We start from the raw sequence: 18,146 nt of genomic DNA, 5'->3' as shown, positions 1-18,146 counted from the left end.
CGGTTAAATATCATGCCACCTTCTTGAGTGTGGCATCATTAGTGACGTCATTACTTCCGCTTTATACTTCCGGATTTCCAGGAATTCCGCCAAAGTCGTGCTCCACGTGGCGGGTCTCTAAAGTCTACAATTCTGTGCTTTGGTGTGTGGTGATCAGTGATTTCTAATTAATTCTAATTATTCCAGACACTTCAGTAGCTCAACTTCTAACTAAACTTATGCACTGATATCATATTTATAATGAAACCCATGAATTTCGAACTGTACTATCCTTTTTCCATTTTTTTTTCTGATCTATATAGAATTTCGTCCCCGGTCGTCTCAGTGATTTCTAATTAATTCTACTTATTCTAGACACTTCAGTAACCCAAGTTGTAACTAAACTTAAGGTCTGATAACATATATATAAAGAAATTCATGAATTTTGTACTGTACTATTTTATTTCTATATTTTTCTTATTTTTTTTAAATTTCCACCCCCGTCATCTCAGGAGGTGAGCCGGAAGTGCTGCGCAAGAAACAAGAGTGTCACTCGATGCTCGTGCCACTAAAAAAATGACAACGAGACATCAGTTTTCTCTTCTATAGGTTGTTGCGACTCGGGGTAGCGTTTAGGCCAGGAATCCTCCAGGCACAGGGGTGAGTACGTCGGGGAGTAGGAGCCAAAGAAAAGGGTGCCCTTGTCAGATGGGAAGAGGACTTGACACCCGGAGGTGCCACGTCCCAGAGCTTACATCCCCCGCTACCCCGGTTAACTCGGCGGGTGGCTTTGGTTCGGGCCAACGGTCCTTCCTGGACAAGGGCGCTGCTGTGGTGCAGCGCGGCTGAGCTACTGCACTCAACACACAAACAGCCATGTAGGTCTTAAAGGACACGAGCTTGACAGACCCTCGGATTGCCTTAACACAAAAGAGGCCAAGGCATACAACCATGGAGACCACCAAAGCCATCCGCGGAGCAGCGCGACCACACGAGTCGACTGGCACACACGGCCAAGTCGAGCGACTTTAGGAGCATGCATCATAACTTAATGGAGAGCTTTCCATCTGACTCATCAAAAATCACGACAGGACGAGCCCACACTTAAGAAACTTCTTGTTGCCCAAGTGGTGCCGCTCCCGGGTGAGACGGAACCAGACCTCCTTCCGTGCTTTCGCAAGCACTTCGTGAAGGCCCGGCACCCGCCCCCCGAAAACCGCATCACAGCGTGCCAACCAAACTTGGCATGAGCACTCGACAAGAAGAAGCACGAACTGGTTGATCGCCTGCGAGGCCTTTTCTTTCGAGGAAACCGTATGGGTTTCCTTCGAAGCAATTTGCTACGTTTCGGTGGATGTCTCATTTTCCCTTTATTAATTACTCTTCTCCACCTTGCGGGTTTCTGTAGAACTATTACGTCAAGGACTTATTACTGTTCGTAACAACTGTTGGTAATATTTAAGGCCTAGTAAAATCTGTGAAGCTGTATAACAGTGACCTGAAAGAGTGGGTGGGTGCTCAGCCAGACCCACTTCTCGTATAGTACAGTCTTAAGTTTGCCAATTCCGTCGTGAAGTTTGTCAGTAGTCCACGCGCCATCTGTCGCAGCGCCGCCGAAACACTGGGTAGTTGAGCGCCCGTTGCCCTTGTGCAAACGAATTATTCGAATGAGCGCATGTTGCTTTGCAAGGCATTGTTTAGTCTCGAGACGTCCTTTTACGAAAGGAGGAATGTTGTGTGTGCCGTCAATGCTGTGGGCAGGTCTGCTGGAAACGTGAAAAACATTGCCTTCCAGGCACTCAGTTCCATTGTTGTGGCTGTGTCCAGCATAAACTGAAGTGGTTTATGCTTTCTCTTCGAGAGGTAGACAATCACACCAATGCAATTGTTCTTGCAGATGTATTTACTAGTGCAACAAACGTCAACAAAACATGAAATTGTTGATAACCGTGTTGGCGAATATCACACAAATTCTTAAGTCTGCGCCACTTCTGTGATGCTTGGCCAGCAAAAATTTTCATTTTGTATAGAATCGCACATTTTTTATTAATTTGAAATAGTCGTAGCAAACATGCTGTACAACATACCATGCAACATTCGCTACAAAACTTGCTATACACACCGACCATCTGCATGTCGCGCGCACAAGCATATATCTATGCGAGGCACAGCTATCTGTTTATAACAACCTCCATACAGAGCAGTACGGCGAAGAGCATTATGTGATCCAACACATCCCAGCACATCCTCAGTAAAGGCACCTGCGCAATCGCCAAAGCTCCTCCTATCATGTGCTCCTCTACGTCACCCCCCCCCCCCCCCCCGCTGCTCCTCCTCGTATACAATGTTTTGCGCTCCATCGAAAGAATACGTTGCTTTATCGCCAAATACCAAATTTTTATTGTGTAATTTTGTCGCATTAAAACCCTTGCGAGAACGTACATAATGCACTGATACCACATCACGGCTTACCCACGTTTTCTACAGTGCCTTCGAGATTGGTCAGTGATACAAACCCAGGCACTGCGCCGACGGCCTATATGTAGCTTGACGAGCCCAGGTTTTAATGTCATCGCATTAAATCACTCCCGCTACAACTCCCGTTTCCTAGAAACTGAACCTCTACATTTGCCTTTAGTTCTACAGAACATTACTGGACATTTTCCTGCACCTAAAGCAGGGGCGGCGTCAGGATTTTTGACTGGGCTGAAGGCCTTCTAAATACGTCACTCTGACGAACATATTCCAGCATCGCAGTAAGATATAAATTGAAATTTAGCCATATTTAGACAGCAGTACTTCTGCTAAGAAAATGAAAATTTATAAATACATGGTACAGTGCATACATAAAAAACAGTATTAAATAAAGAAGAAGCAGGAACCCAGCAGCAACAAAGTAACATCAGGTAACTAGAGCACAAAACAGCTTCAAAAGAGTAATTTCACAACAGGAGAGAGAACGCCACTAAGCAATGTGCATATCAATTCCAACTTTGGTAAAGACGCGTTAGATTATATATAAAAAAATATTACACCCACAACTGTGGCGGCTCGTGATTCTAAACGTTGGAAACGGGAAAAAAAATAACAAAAACGCATATGGGAAAATAATAACAAAAACAAAAAGAAGAGAGGAGAGAACTGCAAATATAGAGCATGCAATAGCCATTTCAGTCAGTGTCACATTCGACCATACAGTACAGCAGGTTTTACAAACGCAAATAAGACCTCTCCGACTATGCACTATTCACTACACAAGCTATAGACCACCCACGTGGCCTCGGACCGCACCCTATATGGAGACTCTTTCAAAGCGATGACGGGGAAGGAGGAAGGTTTCGTCACAACCACAGACGCCAATGTCTGCGCTGTGACAGTACAAGACAATTTAGTAAAGCAATGAACGGGGCTATAGTTGATGGACGTTCATGATTGTATTGCGCTTAGAGCTACACTGACGAGCATAAGGAACAAGACGCGGACGTACGTGGCGCAAACTACCGACTTGTTTAATACTGTTAAAGAACACGCTTATACACAAGGTGATGTGGCGGGGGGGAGGGGGGATTTAAAGAAAGATAAGACAAGGTGACGACCTGTGATGATGCGTTGGGTCGAAAAAAAAACATCGTTCACTTGCACCCGTTCGCCCTGGCAAGCTCGACCTCAGCGTCGACAAGATGATGGACGGAGTGCTTACGCACTTCTCTTTTTTTTGTGTGTGTGTGTTATCTCAAGTGCCTCCCATATTTCTCGCTCCGTTTTTGTTTTTGATGTGCCAATGACTGTGGTGCTTTCTAGTAGACAATGCAGGCATGTTTGTCGTGATGAACGCTCCTGAATACGATAAATGCGCCCAAGAAGCGATCCGCAAGAATTTTGCAAAACGCGACATTACCTACAAAGCAATTGCAAAACTGAAAAGCGAAGCCGGGAAAACATGTGAAAGCATGGGCTTAACAAGATTGGCAAAGCACGTGAAAGAGACTAAAGAACTCACTGTGAAGCCACTTATCACGGCAAAAACACACAAAGAAGGAATTCCTTTCAGGACGATCGTTGAAGACCGTGGAACTTGGCAAAGATGCATCGCGGACTACCTTCAGGCTTGTTTGAACTCCTTTTCTCTCTACGACCCGTTCTTAATCCGCCACTCAGACGAAGTTATTCCAACACTAAAGAGTAGCCCACCGATGTCTTGTTTTTCAAAAGACGTGAAGGACATGTTCTGTAGTGTTCCGAGGCAAGCGGTGGTACAAGCGGTAGAAGAAGCCATCGACGTGTTCGGCTACACCAAATTTCAGGACGTGTGCAAGTGCAGTATTTCTAGTTTTGTGAACTTGCTAAAACTGGGGGTACCTACAGGGTGCGTTTATCGAATAGGGTGATAGTGTGTATGAGCAGAACGATGGTATCGCTATCGGTTCCTGTGTAGCTCCCGTGCTTTCCAACTTATTTTTGAGTGTGGGAGACAGAAAACTTGCCGTCTTGTTTGAGGAAAATAACATAACTACCTGTTTTATATGTGTTCGCGATTATTTCATGTGCATGGAAGAAAACCAAAGCGAACCAGTTAGCGTAGACACTGTTATCAGCATGTTCAAGAAAGAGCATGAAGGTCTAGATTTCACGTACGAGACTCCTTCCGAAGGTCGATTGCAGCACCTTGACATAAACATAAGACTTGGCGGCTCCCACACGTGCTGGTGCTACAAAACTAGAGGAGAGAAAGAAATCCTGCGATATGACTCTTGCCATAAAAAAAAAAAATAAGAAACAGAGGCATCGTCAAGGCTTGCATCCTTCAAGCAGTTGAGAAATCATGCCGTCATGCTCTGGGGGAGAGCACTTATTTGCAAGTAAGCCGCTTAAAAAACAGTGGGTACTCCAAAAACATGGTGGCGCAAATCTGTGAAAACTTGTTTCCCGAAATGAGAGAGAACAGTAAAAGGCGAAAAAACACCGGAAAAGGACAAATTGAAAAAAAAAAACGCGTGGTGTTGCCTTACATGCATGGATTGTCACATAGAATAAAAAGAGAGCTCACCGCTATGATGTTCAAGTACTGTTCTTCGCTCCGCAAAAACTAAAAGGCATGTGCAAGAGGGTGAACGCAAGATGCAAAGAAGGAAAAACCAAGTGCTACATTCCGTCAGACTAAGCATGTGAAAAAGTACGCGGAATGCGCTAGTTTACCAAATCGCACTAGATTGCGAGAAAGTGTACATTGGGCAAACCGTATACGCTGCCGATACAACAGGGAGCACAAATACACGTGCCAGCTTCTGACAGCGCCTAGCAACTTGGCTGCGCACTGCAAACAGTGCAAATGCTCTCCGCTACTTGAAAGCACCACAGTCATCGGCACATCAAAAACAATCATGGAGCGAGAAATATGGGAAGCACTTGCGATAGCAAAAGAAAAAGAGACGTGCGTAAGCACTCCGTCCATCGCGCTTATCGAAGCTGAGGTCGAGTTTGCCAGGGCGAACGGGTGCAAGTGAACGATATTTTTTTCCGGCCCAACGCATCATCACAGGTCGTCACCTTATCATATCTTTTTATATCTCCCCCCACCCCCGGCCACATCACCTTGTGTATAAGCGTGTTCTTTAACAGTATTAAACAAGTCGGTAGTTTGCGCCCCGTACGTCCGCGTCTTGTTCCTTATGTTCGTCAGTGTAACACTAAGCGCAACAGTCATGAAAGTACAAGAAAAAACACAGCCGGGATTTATTCGATGGGGATGCAGGTGTTCTGATACCGGTATAGGTATCGGTTCTACGCCTGTGCCGCACAATTATCCCGCAAAAGCGCCGCAGAGATACGATAGGGTATCATTATACCGGCATACTAGTGCAGGTATACCAGGCGGCTAGCAGATCGTAGGGCGAAGTCGAATTTGTCGACAACACGAAGCATAGGTGTTACCTATGCTTCGTGTTGTCGACAAATTCGACTTCGCCCTACCATCTGCTAGCCGCCTGGTTAGCTCAGATGGTAGAGCAGCTGCCCCGGAAAGGCGGTGGTCCTGGGTTCGAGTCCCGGACCAGGACGAATTTTTCTTCAACTATGAGGCTTTTCTTTCGAGGAACCCGTATGGGTTTCCTTTGTAGCAATTGCTACGAACGGGTGGATGTCTGGTTTTCCTTTATTCATTGCTTCTCTCCACCTTGCGGGTTTCCGCAGAACTACTACGTCAAACACTCTGCTTTTCTGTTTGGGACACCCCGTTCTCCTCAGAAATGCTGCAGGCTTGCGCCCAGACACTGTCAAATGCGTTCTGCGAATTTCTCATTTCGGAGAACTCGTCAATGACTGCGTGCATTGAAGAATGCTTGATTAATATTGCAGTCTCTACTTTGCAATAGGTCCGAAAGAACCTTAAGGCGCCTGAGTACCTTGGTAGATAGGCTTAAATGGAAGAGAAACATGTTCATTTGCTGAAGTAGACCCCTAGCTTACGTTGCCCGCCTGCTGCTTGTAGCGATGACATCGGCGAGACATGCAAGGATAGCAGGAAAGTTTTCCATTGCCGCTGTGCAAGCCGCTATCTGGCCGGCCCATCGTGTATCGTTGAGACGCTGCAGCTCTATCACTGGCAAAGACAGCCTTTTCTTCATATCTACGTACCGAGATTGAATTGCAGATCCCCTCAGGAAAACATGGAGGCATTCTAAAAGAGATAAAAAAAATCCTCACCAGTTTTATCACCTTGCAGACGTTCACGATGACTAGACTGAGGCGGTGGTTCATACAATGGACATATACACTGCTTGCGGCACTTCCTGCATGAACAGTGCCTGGACGCCCCTTGAGGTACCGCTCATGACATTCGCACCACGATACGTTTGAGCAATGTACAGCTGAGTATCAATGCCGCAGCGATTCAACGTTTCCCTTACGTAGCCCAGGAGCGGACCTTGCATCCAAGTGCTCAGTGGTGCGGAATCCAAGAAACCGCTCACTGACGTAGTACCTTACTACAACTGATAATTGTTTCGTCTTGCTTAGGTCCTCGGTTTCATCGACAATAAGTGCAAAGCACTTGGAGCTTTTCACCTCTCCCTTTATACTTGTTAATGTGATGTGGCTGAAAATTTCGAGGAACTGGTCTATCGAATGACGGACGTACATCGTGTGCGCTGCTCCACCATTCAGTTTCTTTCCGAAAATGTGGTCATATTTGCCAAACAATTTCAAGAGGTCAACGAAGTTTCCCTTTTCACTTGTGGCACTTTCATCATGGCCCCTCTGAGCGATTCCCCGAACGGCAGTGAATCGCAAAATATCTGCCACTCTTGCTATAGAAGGGCGATTTCCCTGCACGTCCCTGGAGTACGCGTCGCTGAGATGTGTTGCAACTGACTTGCTCTGCCCTCCAGACTTCATCTGCGTGTGGGAAAACCAGACATGGCAATACTTGTGCGCGAGTGAGTTTTCGTGCTTTCTGAAACCAGCATCTTTTTCTAGGGCTTTTTTTCAGTCACTGTATCCACTGCTGACAAATGCAGATTTCTCATTGGCACCAGTAGAAAACATTCTGGAAGGGTAAAAGAAAGCTGCTTCAGCCTGCGCGCTGTACTTTAACCAATGAAATAGGCGGTAATAGCCCAAGTGGACGCTTTTGCTCAATTTGCCGTACTTTGATGGAAATGGGTTCAGTATTGGCTGTGTGGGTGACTTATTAAATTTCGAAATGTCCAACTAGCTTGCATGGTCGTCATACATCCGAGGCGGTGAATTCGGTTGCAGAATCAGGTTCTTCCCTTCCTGCACACGTTGCGGAAAGCTTGTCGCACTCATTGTCCATTTGCACCGACGAGGACGGACAAGCGTCGTTAGAAGTTATTCTGTATACAGTATCTTCAAGCGGAATCAAAACGGAGCGCCGAGAGGGATTTTCTTGTTCATCAACCCTGATCATGAGAAGGAAATTCACAGAATAAAAATGGGTTGGATCGCATACGGCAAACATTGTCAGCTCCTGACTGGAAGCTTACCATTATCATTGAAAAGGAAAGTGTATAATCAGTGCATTTTACCGGTGCTGACATATCGGGCAGAGACTTGGAGACTGACAAAGAAGCTTGAGAACAAGGACCGCGCAAAGAGCGACATATGGAACGAAGAATGCTAGGCATAACGTTAAGAGACAGAAAGAGAGCGGTTTGTATCAGAGAGCAAACGGGTATAGCCGATATTCTAATTGACATTATGAGAAAAAAAATGAAGATGGGCAGGTCATGTAACGCGCAGGTTAGATAACCGTTGGACCATTAGGGTTACAGAATGGGTACCGAGAGAAGAGAAGCGCAGTCCAGGACGGCAGGAAATTAGGTGGGGCGATGAAATTAGGAAATTCGCGGAGGCTAGTTGGAATCGGTTGGCGCAGGACAGGGGTAATTGGAGATCGCAGGGAGAGGCCTTCGTCCTGCAGTGGACATAAAATAGGCTGCTGCTGCTGCTGCTGCTGCTGATGATGATGATGGAGCGTCTCCGAATCTCCCATTGTTGAAGCAAAAAGCTAGGTGGGGATGCATTGTTGATTGGCCCACTTGCTTGCAGTCGAAAAAAAGTCGGTATGCACCTTTTTTGCTACATCCTGAGGCAAACCAAAGGTCCCGTGGCGTCGACCACAGGTTGGAGCCTCTTCCGGCGGCGAGACGGGGCTGGCGCTTCCTCCGACACGAGTACTGCTTGGAAGCGAGCAAACAAACTGGCTGAAGTGGTTGTTGCCACCGCTACAGTGAAGTGGAAGGCTAGACCAACGTTCTAAAAACGCTGGGCTAGACGGGGTGGGTGCAATGAGCGCAACGGCCGCGCCGCATCGTAAATGGTGCGCCCAGTGGCGATCGTAGCTGCGGCGCTGTCGTCGCTTACTACAGAAGCTCCCGCTACGTCTGAATACGGCAAAGAGCATAGACGTTTACCAGAGGCAACCCACCCCCTTAATCACTCACCTATCTAGAAGTCAACGCAGCTTTGACGCCGACCGTTGAAGGGAGAAGAATAGACCCTCTAGCTGAAAATGACAAGTCGAAATAATGGATGAAAGGAGCTAAAGTCGACGGCTACCGACAGGGGCGTAGCCAGGGGGGGGGCGCTTATGGGGCTTCAGCCCCCCCCCCCCGAAATTTTTTCGTGCTGTCATGCGCCGCCGACTAAAGCAACACCCGGCGCCGGAAATCATGCTCGATTTTGTCTAGGGTGTCCTTTTCACTCTCGAAAAGGCATTTCAGCGCGAACATTACAAAATTGGGCTGGAGTTCGCGGCAATGCACCGGGAGTCACAGCAGACGAGTAAAAGAAACAATAGTCCCTCGCCACCATCACAGTGGGGACTCGACGGATTGCAACGCGTTCGCTTGAGCGCAATCTGTCCGGAAAGTCCTGTCTCGCCCGTGTAGGATGCCGAGGAGTATGCGTATGGTTCTCTGTGGGTCAAGCGTCTCACGTTTTCTTCGATATTCATTCGGTAGCCACATGAGGTGCCCAAAGTGGGCATTCGATTGTGGCCAACATGCTTTCCTTTGCGTCTTTTTTTTTTTCATTTCGGTGCCTGCGCCCCACAAAGGAAAAAAGACATTGTTGCGGCGCCGCGAATTGCCGCGTGGTGAAAGTTCGATTTCGTTACTTCTTTTGCGGAGAATAAAGGGCCACGGGACGCTTCAGTTGCCGGGTACTCTTATTATATTATTGTGATAGCAGTTATATGGAAACTCCAGGCGCATTCCTGCCGTCGCCGTCGAACTCATGTTCTCTATGAAGTCCAAAGGCGATAACATCGAGACCGCGTTCGGCATGTTGCATGTGCGAGTGAAAGGGAAATGGGGGGGGGCGGCATAGGTGAGTTGACGATGGTTGCTCAGTCATGTGTGCGCAGGGGAGAAAATCGGGGAGGAAGCGCGCCGCCTTCCGTCGCGCGCGATACATCGGGGGATTGAAGGGAGGAGGGGGCGGTGATCTGTGAATCTGTGGTTGCGCAACATGTTTATTTGCCTTGGTTGACGCATCATATATAGTAACTTTTGCTTAGATACGTAATTTATTGGATTGTTATACGCATATTTAAATATCTTATTGCGAGGTTTTGCGTATATGTGCAGTGAACTTTGTTTCCAGTTACACATTTTTGTCATTTATCAAGGTGTATCTTCGCATTTGTGTATTCCATTGTATCTTTGTATTTCTAATGTACGAAGGCGAGTCAAATGAAAGTGAGCCAACTCACCCTGAGCAATAATGACTCGGTTCATTATCTGCGACGCACTCGCGAGGCACAGAGGCATCTCTCATTTAGAAAAGTGACACGCAGATGTGAGGATCAAGGTTCTTTAATGCTCTCATACACTAGGTTGAACATGGTTGCGTCACGTAATGGACATTCCAAAGTTGAACGGTGGGGTGTCGTGAGGTTTGTGACAGATGAATATGTTTCCCAAAAAGAAATTAGTTGCCGTATGGCTGCCGTGTACGTTGACCATTGCATTTCATTGGCCACTGTAAAGCGTTGGAACAAACGGTTCAAATAAGGACGGGAAAGTTGCGAGGACGATCCAAGACCGGGCCATAGCCACCGTGCAATCACCCCCAATACAATTGCAAAGGCTGATAAGAAAAGAACGCATGATAAGCATCGAAGAATTGGCAGGGCGTGTGAACATCAGTCACGGTTCGGGTGCCACCATAATTCATGAACATCTCGGTTATCAGTTCTCGTCTGCGCAATGGATGCCCAAGATTTTGAACCACCGCCAGAAGATGGATAAGTTCAGCGCTACCTTTGCAGGAAGGAAGAATACAAAATTTCCCTGCGGGAGGCAAAGACTAAAGGCGAGAAAGCCTGACGAGGTCTTGGTCCCCTGATGAACAAGACAGTCTACAACAGTTGACACGACTCAATATACGATTCATTAAGTACAATGCGTCTGCATCTCTACATCGGATCACATACGTATTTGTTTATACATGTATATGCAACACGCTCTACAATACATTATACATTTACAAAAGATACATTGAAATGGAATCTAACAATTTTGTTCAATTAAATTCATCTCAGAATATACAAAACATAATTTGACTACACTTATGGATCGACTATGAGGTTAGTAGTCAGGAGGAATGATCTATAATTGCGCTTGAGCTTCTTGGCTTGTAATGTAAGGTCAATATTCGATTCATGGAGGTTTAATAATTGCACTGCTTTATATTCAATGGTCTGTTTGCCATAGTTCGTGCGTACTTTTTTAGTTTTTCGGCTAGAGCTTCTGAACCCATATTTCGTGGATACAGTTCTTGGGAAGGCATCCTGTAATTTGTGTTTATGTATGTGTTGCATCAATTTTAGATTATATACTTTTTTTGCAGATAGGATTTCATGTTTGAGAAAAAGTGGTTCAGTGGCCATGTCCTTGGCATGACCTTTATATTTTTCCAGAATACGAAGCACGCGCTTCTGCAGGATTATTAACCTATCATAATTTGTTTTAGTTGTTGTTCCCCACACCAACATACCGTATAGTAGTTTCGAGTAAAATAACGTATAGTAGAGTGATTTAGTTAACCACGAAGGTAGAAGGGAAGCAATTTTACTGAGACATCCTACAGAGCGAGCCAGATCAGTTAAGAGATGTTGCACGTGTGGTGTCCATGATAGGTGTTCATGGAACCAGACTCCTAGGAATTTCTGTGTGTTTACTTGTTTGATGCGTTGGTCATTATAATAAATTATTACATTGTCGCGGATGTGCTTGTTAATAGGCCTGAACATAACAAATTTAGTTTTTTGTGTGTTTAGCTTTAGTTTATTTTTTGTTAGCCAACCTGAAAGTTTAGCGAGGTATAGATTTGCTGAAGCTTCTATTTCATGAATAGTAGATCCTGTGAAGAACAGGCTAGTGTCGTCAGCAAACATTGTAATTTCCGGTGTATATTGAACATCCGTAATATCATTGATATATAGAAGGAAAAGCACGGGACCTAATATAGATCCCTGTGGAACTCCTTTTATTACGCTTAAGTATTCGGACTCTACATTTTCTATGCCAACAAATTGATATCTTGACGATAAATAGCTTTTAAATAAGTCTAGGACAACACCACGAATTCCATAGCGGCTTAATTTCAGCAATAGGATATGATGGTCAACTGAATCGAAAGCTTTACGCAGATCAAGGAAGACACCCAAAGTAAACATCTTATTTTCAATATTTTCTATTATGTGGTTTTTTACACTTATTAGAGCCTCTTCCGTCGTTTTGTTTTTTCGAAAACCATGTTGATATGGCGATAATAGGCTGTGTTTGTCGAGATATTTCGTAAGACGGTTGTTTACGCATTTTTCATATATTTTCGAGAAGACTGGTAGCACGGATATCGGTCGATAATTTGTTAATTCAGAAGTAATGCCGCCTTTATGGATAGGAGTAACTTTCGCCACTTTAAGTTTTGTTGGGAAAGTTCCCTCCAGAAACGAAAAATTTATAAGATATGCTAATACCGGGCTAAGTATAGATGCAACAGCCTTAACTGGAGCCACTCTTACGTCATCGTAACCACTTGAAATGTTGGTCTTTAGTTCTGCTATGTATCTGCGGACTTCTTCTGGTGATACCTCGTTCAACACGAGGGAATTCACCTGGTTACCTAGTCCAATTTCATATTTCATTGTATCCTCATCGCTAACAGCCATATTCACGAAGTAATGATTAATTGCATTCGCAAGCTCCCTGCCTTCTAAAGCAATATCATTAACTTTTATTTCTTTGGGTGTATTGCATGACACCGTTCTTCCAGTTAAAGAATTAACTTGCTTCCATATTTTTGCAGGATCTGACTTTATGCGCAAGAACATTACTTCATAATAGGCTATTTTTGCTTTTCTAGTGTCACTGTTTAACCTGTTGCGAAATTGTTTGAACTCTCGCAATATTGTAATATCTCTGGTTGCTAGAAATCTGTGAAAAAGTGCGTTCTTTTGCTTGATTCTTTTTAAAAGGTCACTATTTATCCATGGCTTTCTATTTTTACCCTTTCTTGTTTTGAACTGTTGTAGCGGAAAAGCAGTGTTGTAACATTGAACGAAGATTTCTAAAAAAGTGTCATATGCTTTATCTGGATTTTCTTGCACATACACACGTGACCAGTCAGCTCGTTTAATTAATTCGCTAAACTTAAGAAGAGTTTTGTCAGTAATACTTCTATATCGCGGGAGATTTGGACGTTTTTCTTTAATGAATAAGTTTTGCGCAAAAATATAAATAGGTAGGTGATCACTAAGGCCTGAGCACAATATGCCTGCGTTGTAATCGTTTTTGTTTACGCTTGTTATACAGACATCGATAGATGTGGAGCTGTTGTGAGTAACACGGGTAGGCTCTGAAATAGCATTTTCACATCCATAGGATGCTATAAGGTTTATCAGATCAAGCGCATACAAATCTTGACTCATCATATTAATGTTCACATCACCCATGATGAAGTATGGTTTTTTTATGTCATTAAAACAATGCATAAGTTGTTCTAAATGGCTTAGAAAACGGCGCTTGTATCCAGTTGGGGGTCTGTATACTACAGTAAGCAGAAACGAGTTCGTTTCTATTGCTAGACACTCTATGTCACCACTACTCATAGAAAGGCCATCAAGTACTTGAAAGGAATATTGCTGCTTCATGTATATAGCTAACCCTCCGCCTCTTCCAGCGCGATCCAATCGCACTACAGAATAATTGGGGAATTCAGGAGACATGTCAATATTACACAGCCATGTCTCTGTGAACAGTATTGCATCAGGGTCAGCATGAAGAGAACGCAAAAATATATCAAATTCTTCCTTCTTATTCTTAAGACTTCTTATATTTTGATGTATTAAGGTAAAACCAGATCTAGAACAAGCATCACTACTCATCCGTGCTGTTTTTTCCATTGACAAGGAAAAATAATTTTTGTCCATTTTGTCCTCCCTTTTTTCACTTGATGAGATCTAAGTCAGCAGTACTTGTTATACGGATTACATCTGAAGTTTCATCTTTGCGAGCCAGAATTTTTCCTCCACTCGTCCATACATATTTCCATGTTGCGGATTTTTTTTTTGCTATGGCTGCACCAAGGAGCTGCTTGTTCTGTCGTGTCAGGTGCTCGTTAACATAGATAGCACTTGCTGTGCCCTTGTGGCCTAGGTCAGTCGAAACCACCTTCTGTTTCTTTGATTTCGCGAGTAGCGCATTACGTTTCGTGCGTGAAATGAACCGGACAACAATGTTTCGTTCATTCTTTTTTGCCGTGGATACCCTGTGGCAGATGTCAATATCACTATCACAGATTGGCTCGCCTACTAGCTCACTTATCTTTTTAACCACGACAGTTGAGTCAAGCTCCTCGGGTGCACCTTTTATTTCAAGATTGTTGCTTCTTTGATATTGCTCAAGTTCTTCAATTTTCTTTTCGAGCCGTTGGTTCTCGGTCTTTAGTTTTTCGTTCTGGGAAACTAGTGTTTTTATTTCGGCTCTGAGTGCCTTAATGTCGGTTCCTATTTCCTTCACATCATCACATGTATCACTGCAGAATTTTAAGCTTTCTTTCAGCGACCTTATCTCAGCACGTATTTCCCGTTGAAAATCAGATATTAGTGTCGAAACATCTTTCTTATCACCCTTACTCATGGCAAGAAACTGCAGGCAACAAGTTTCAAAGTAAAGTCGTCAGTTCAAATTAGCAGTTCAGCAAACACTTGTACAAGAGCTTGGCAGCAGCGGCAAGGAAAAAAATAGAACAAAATAACAATTGGCTGTAAATGATTGCACAAACCTGGGTATAAAATGCGCAGATTTAGTGAACCGGTCGGCACAGCCGCTGCTGCCAAGTGAGGATCAACGGTGAGGCACAGTTCCTTTTGTAGTCAGCGCCTCTTTCAGGCTGCCAATCGTGGTCCGCGGCTCGCTGACGTCACACTGGAGGCAACGGCAATCCGGTATCATGATGAGGGTGACGACTTTTTGTCTGCAATTGTGACCGGGGACGAATCATGGTGCCACTACTACGAGCCTGAAACACGACGGCAAAGCTTACTGTGGAAACATTTGAATTCACTACCCCTAAGGAAAGCAAAGGCCGCCATTTCTGCCGGAAAGGTGTTGTTGACTTCTTTTTTCGATCGTCAGGGGCCATTATTAATCGAATTTGCTAAGCCTGGAGAGGCTATCAATCGTTTCCGATGTTATGAAACGTTGGATCAGCTGCGTGTCGCAATCAAGAACCAACATCGTGGAAAATTGAGGAGGGGGGTCATCTTGCTCCACGACAAGGCCCGTCCCCACGTCGCTGGTGTGGTTAACACAAAACTGGCAAAGTTCAAGTGGGAAACGCTGCAACATCCGCCATATAGCCCAGACCTGTCGGATTGCAACTTCCACATTTTGGAGCATTAAAAAAAAACAGCTCAAGGGAACCATATTCGTGTCGGACAATGACTAGAAATAGTGAGAGACATTTTGAAGCAACAACCCAAGGAGTTTTATTGGAATCACGCAGCTAGTTAGTCAGTGGGACAAATGTCTAAATGCTCATGGAGGCTACTTTTAAATAAAGTACCCTGTTTGTTATATATTCGCATTGACTCACTTTCATTTCCCTCGCCCTCATACATTTTGCAGAACTTCTGCTTTCTATATATTCTCTCTGTTGAGACTATAATTTTGGTGTAATTACTCATAATACACGATCAGTGACAGCTGCTTTTGCACAACACATTGGAACAAAGGACAGCGTCATTGAGATTTTTCCCTGGTCGTTGCATATGTACAAAAATGTAAACAAGCTTCTTGAATGACAGAGAGAGAGATGCAACTGAGGGAAAGGCAGGGAGGCTTATAAAGTTTTATAAAAATATTTGTCCTCAACTTGTTCATTTCATGGCCTTTACATTTTTCATATCAGCGGCATGCTCTGCTTTGCTGGTTTGAAACTGATATAGTTCTAAAGTTCGTGTGATATTTGCTTTACATATTAAATATACAGAAAACATGGAAGCATTGATATCAGTTATTTCCGGCACAATTTTTCAGACATACGTGTATATTCTCTCATGAACAGATACACATTTTACTTGTCTTGACAGTGCGTAGCGTTTGCAGCATCTTTGGAAATGGCAACGCACTTATTATTAATGTTTAATGTACTGTATTTGATCCCTGGACAACTTCTATAAGGAGGAGGCCGAGCTGCAAAGTGAGCCCCCCCCCCCCCCCCCCCCCCCCACCGAACGAAATTTCTGGCTACGCCGCTGGCTATCGATGAACAGCGCCGACCTTGGATTCCCAGGTCACACATTTCATACCATCGGAGGCGGAGTTCGGCGGAACGGCGTGAAATCCTGGGCGGGATATTGCGATTCGACGTTTACTATTGGCCGCGTTACGGTCATCAGATTCCCTACTCTAGTCGTCTAAGGAAGACGACATCACCGCTAATTATCGTCAATCAAAGCAAACAGCACAGTAAGCTTCGCTCACATCGATTCCCACAGTGCGTGGGATCTGCATAATTTTTCCTTCATTCCTTCTACCGGACGTACTCGTCGATAGGCCACGTGGATTCTTGGCCCAAACGCCACTTCAAGCCGCAACACTCCCGAGTGCGTCGGCATTCGGCGCGCGTCTTTACCGACTAGGTTCGCGGAGTATGTGGCTGACTGTAAGGCGTCCTGCGAGGCGGGTGGCTTACCGGGTCTGAAAGTAGGCAGTGCTGTCCCGACGGTTTTGTGCGTGAAAAGCTGCGGCTTAGAAGGGTCATGGCCTCTCAACTCGTTTGACCTCACTTGCGATTTTTTCGCCGAGGCTATTACATCCGAGGCAAGTACTTGCTGGTTCACGCAAGCAGACCGAACAACGAACAGCGGCCCATTTTTAAATGTTTAGAACCCTTCGAACCATTTCTATCTTATTGCGGCAGTTCTCGCTGTATTTCAAGCGCCTATTAATATCACAAGCGCGAGGGTAAGTGCTTGTGATCGGAAATTTTCTAAATTAATTATGCTTAAACAAGGCCGTCCTTTGTAAGCGGCGCTGCTCTCATGTATCTGCTAAAGTCCCTTGATAGTTTGAAAGTAGCGACACTCTTTGAACTCTGCCGCCGCCGCGCGACCTCCTCGCCTCCTCCTCGCCCCTTGTGCGTTCCCCCGGCGGCAACCAGTTTTGCCCCCGTTTTTCTGCACGACGATTGGTCTCCCTGCCGTTGCCCTTGGAAACGCGCGGATCTTGAGTTTTGCTTGTGTTTTTCTTTTTCGTTCGCGCCATTATCCTCCTGAGCAAGGCTGGCTCGGCGCTTTAGCTCGGCGTAGCGAACGTTGTACGCTGTGTTTCCTGCTCTATGTGCTAGCGCTATGTCGTGCTTTTGCACATATAACTGCAGCAAAAAGCCTCAAGATGGTTATGCCGTTTTTATGATACCACAAGGAAAGCGTGACGGCTTGCGCAGGAAGCAGTGGCTGCATGACATTGGCCGAAAGAACTTTGTTCCGACAAAGAACAGCGTTGCTTGCGATCTGAGGCGTCTTTCTTATAGCTCGTAGCAAAGCATCCCGTAATGCTGCTTTTTTTTTTTCATTCTTCCGGCCTGCTCACCAGCGTTTTTGTTGCGGTTCTCCTAAGTATGCTCAATATTCTGGGGCGGCTCCATCACCTCGCACGTCGCTAACCGTTGTTATTCAGTTGGAAGTGCAGCATTATAGATTCTGCTTTGCGCCCTGAAAAAATTAGTGGAAAGTATACCCGCGGTATTGCAGGTGATGAGCGTTAGCTTGTCAACATTGAATATTTTTAAAGTTTTAAGGCGAAAGCCTTTAGATCTGTGTGTCAAGGTCGCGTTGTAAACTGGAAGTTTCACGTGACCCAAGGAAGGCCAGAGGAGACCCAAAGCATGTCCACCCCTGTATAAGAGAATGATTACCCAAGTTAATTAATGAATCATTAGTGATTGAAATAAGGTGGATTAGGGTGATTAGAGTGCATTAATTAAGAAGAATTAAGATGCGTGAATAAAGATTAAGGTGGGTGGAGGAGGACTAAGGCGGATTAAGGTGAAGGGTTGATGAAAGGGTATTAAAACCAATTAGGCTGCATGAACGAGGATTAGGGAGGATTAAGGTGGGTAAAGGAAGATTAAGA

The sequence above is a fragment of the Dermacentor variabilis genome, chromosome 1, assembly GCF_050947875.1.
Source record: "Dermacentor variabilis isolate Ectoservices chromosome 1, ASM5094787v1, whole genome shotgun sequence".
In the NCBI taxonomy this organism is placed as follows: domain Eukaryota; kingdom Metazoa; phylum Arthropoda; class Arachnida; order Ixodida; family Ixodidae; genus Dermacentor; species Dermacentor variabilis.
The sequence above is the reverse complement of the archived record's forward strand: the minus strand, read 5'-3'. Positions refer to the sequence as shown.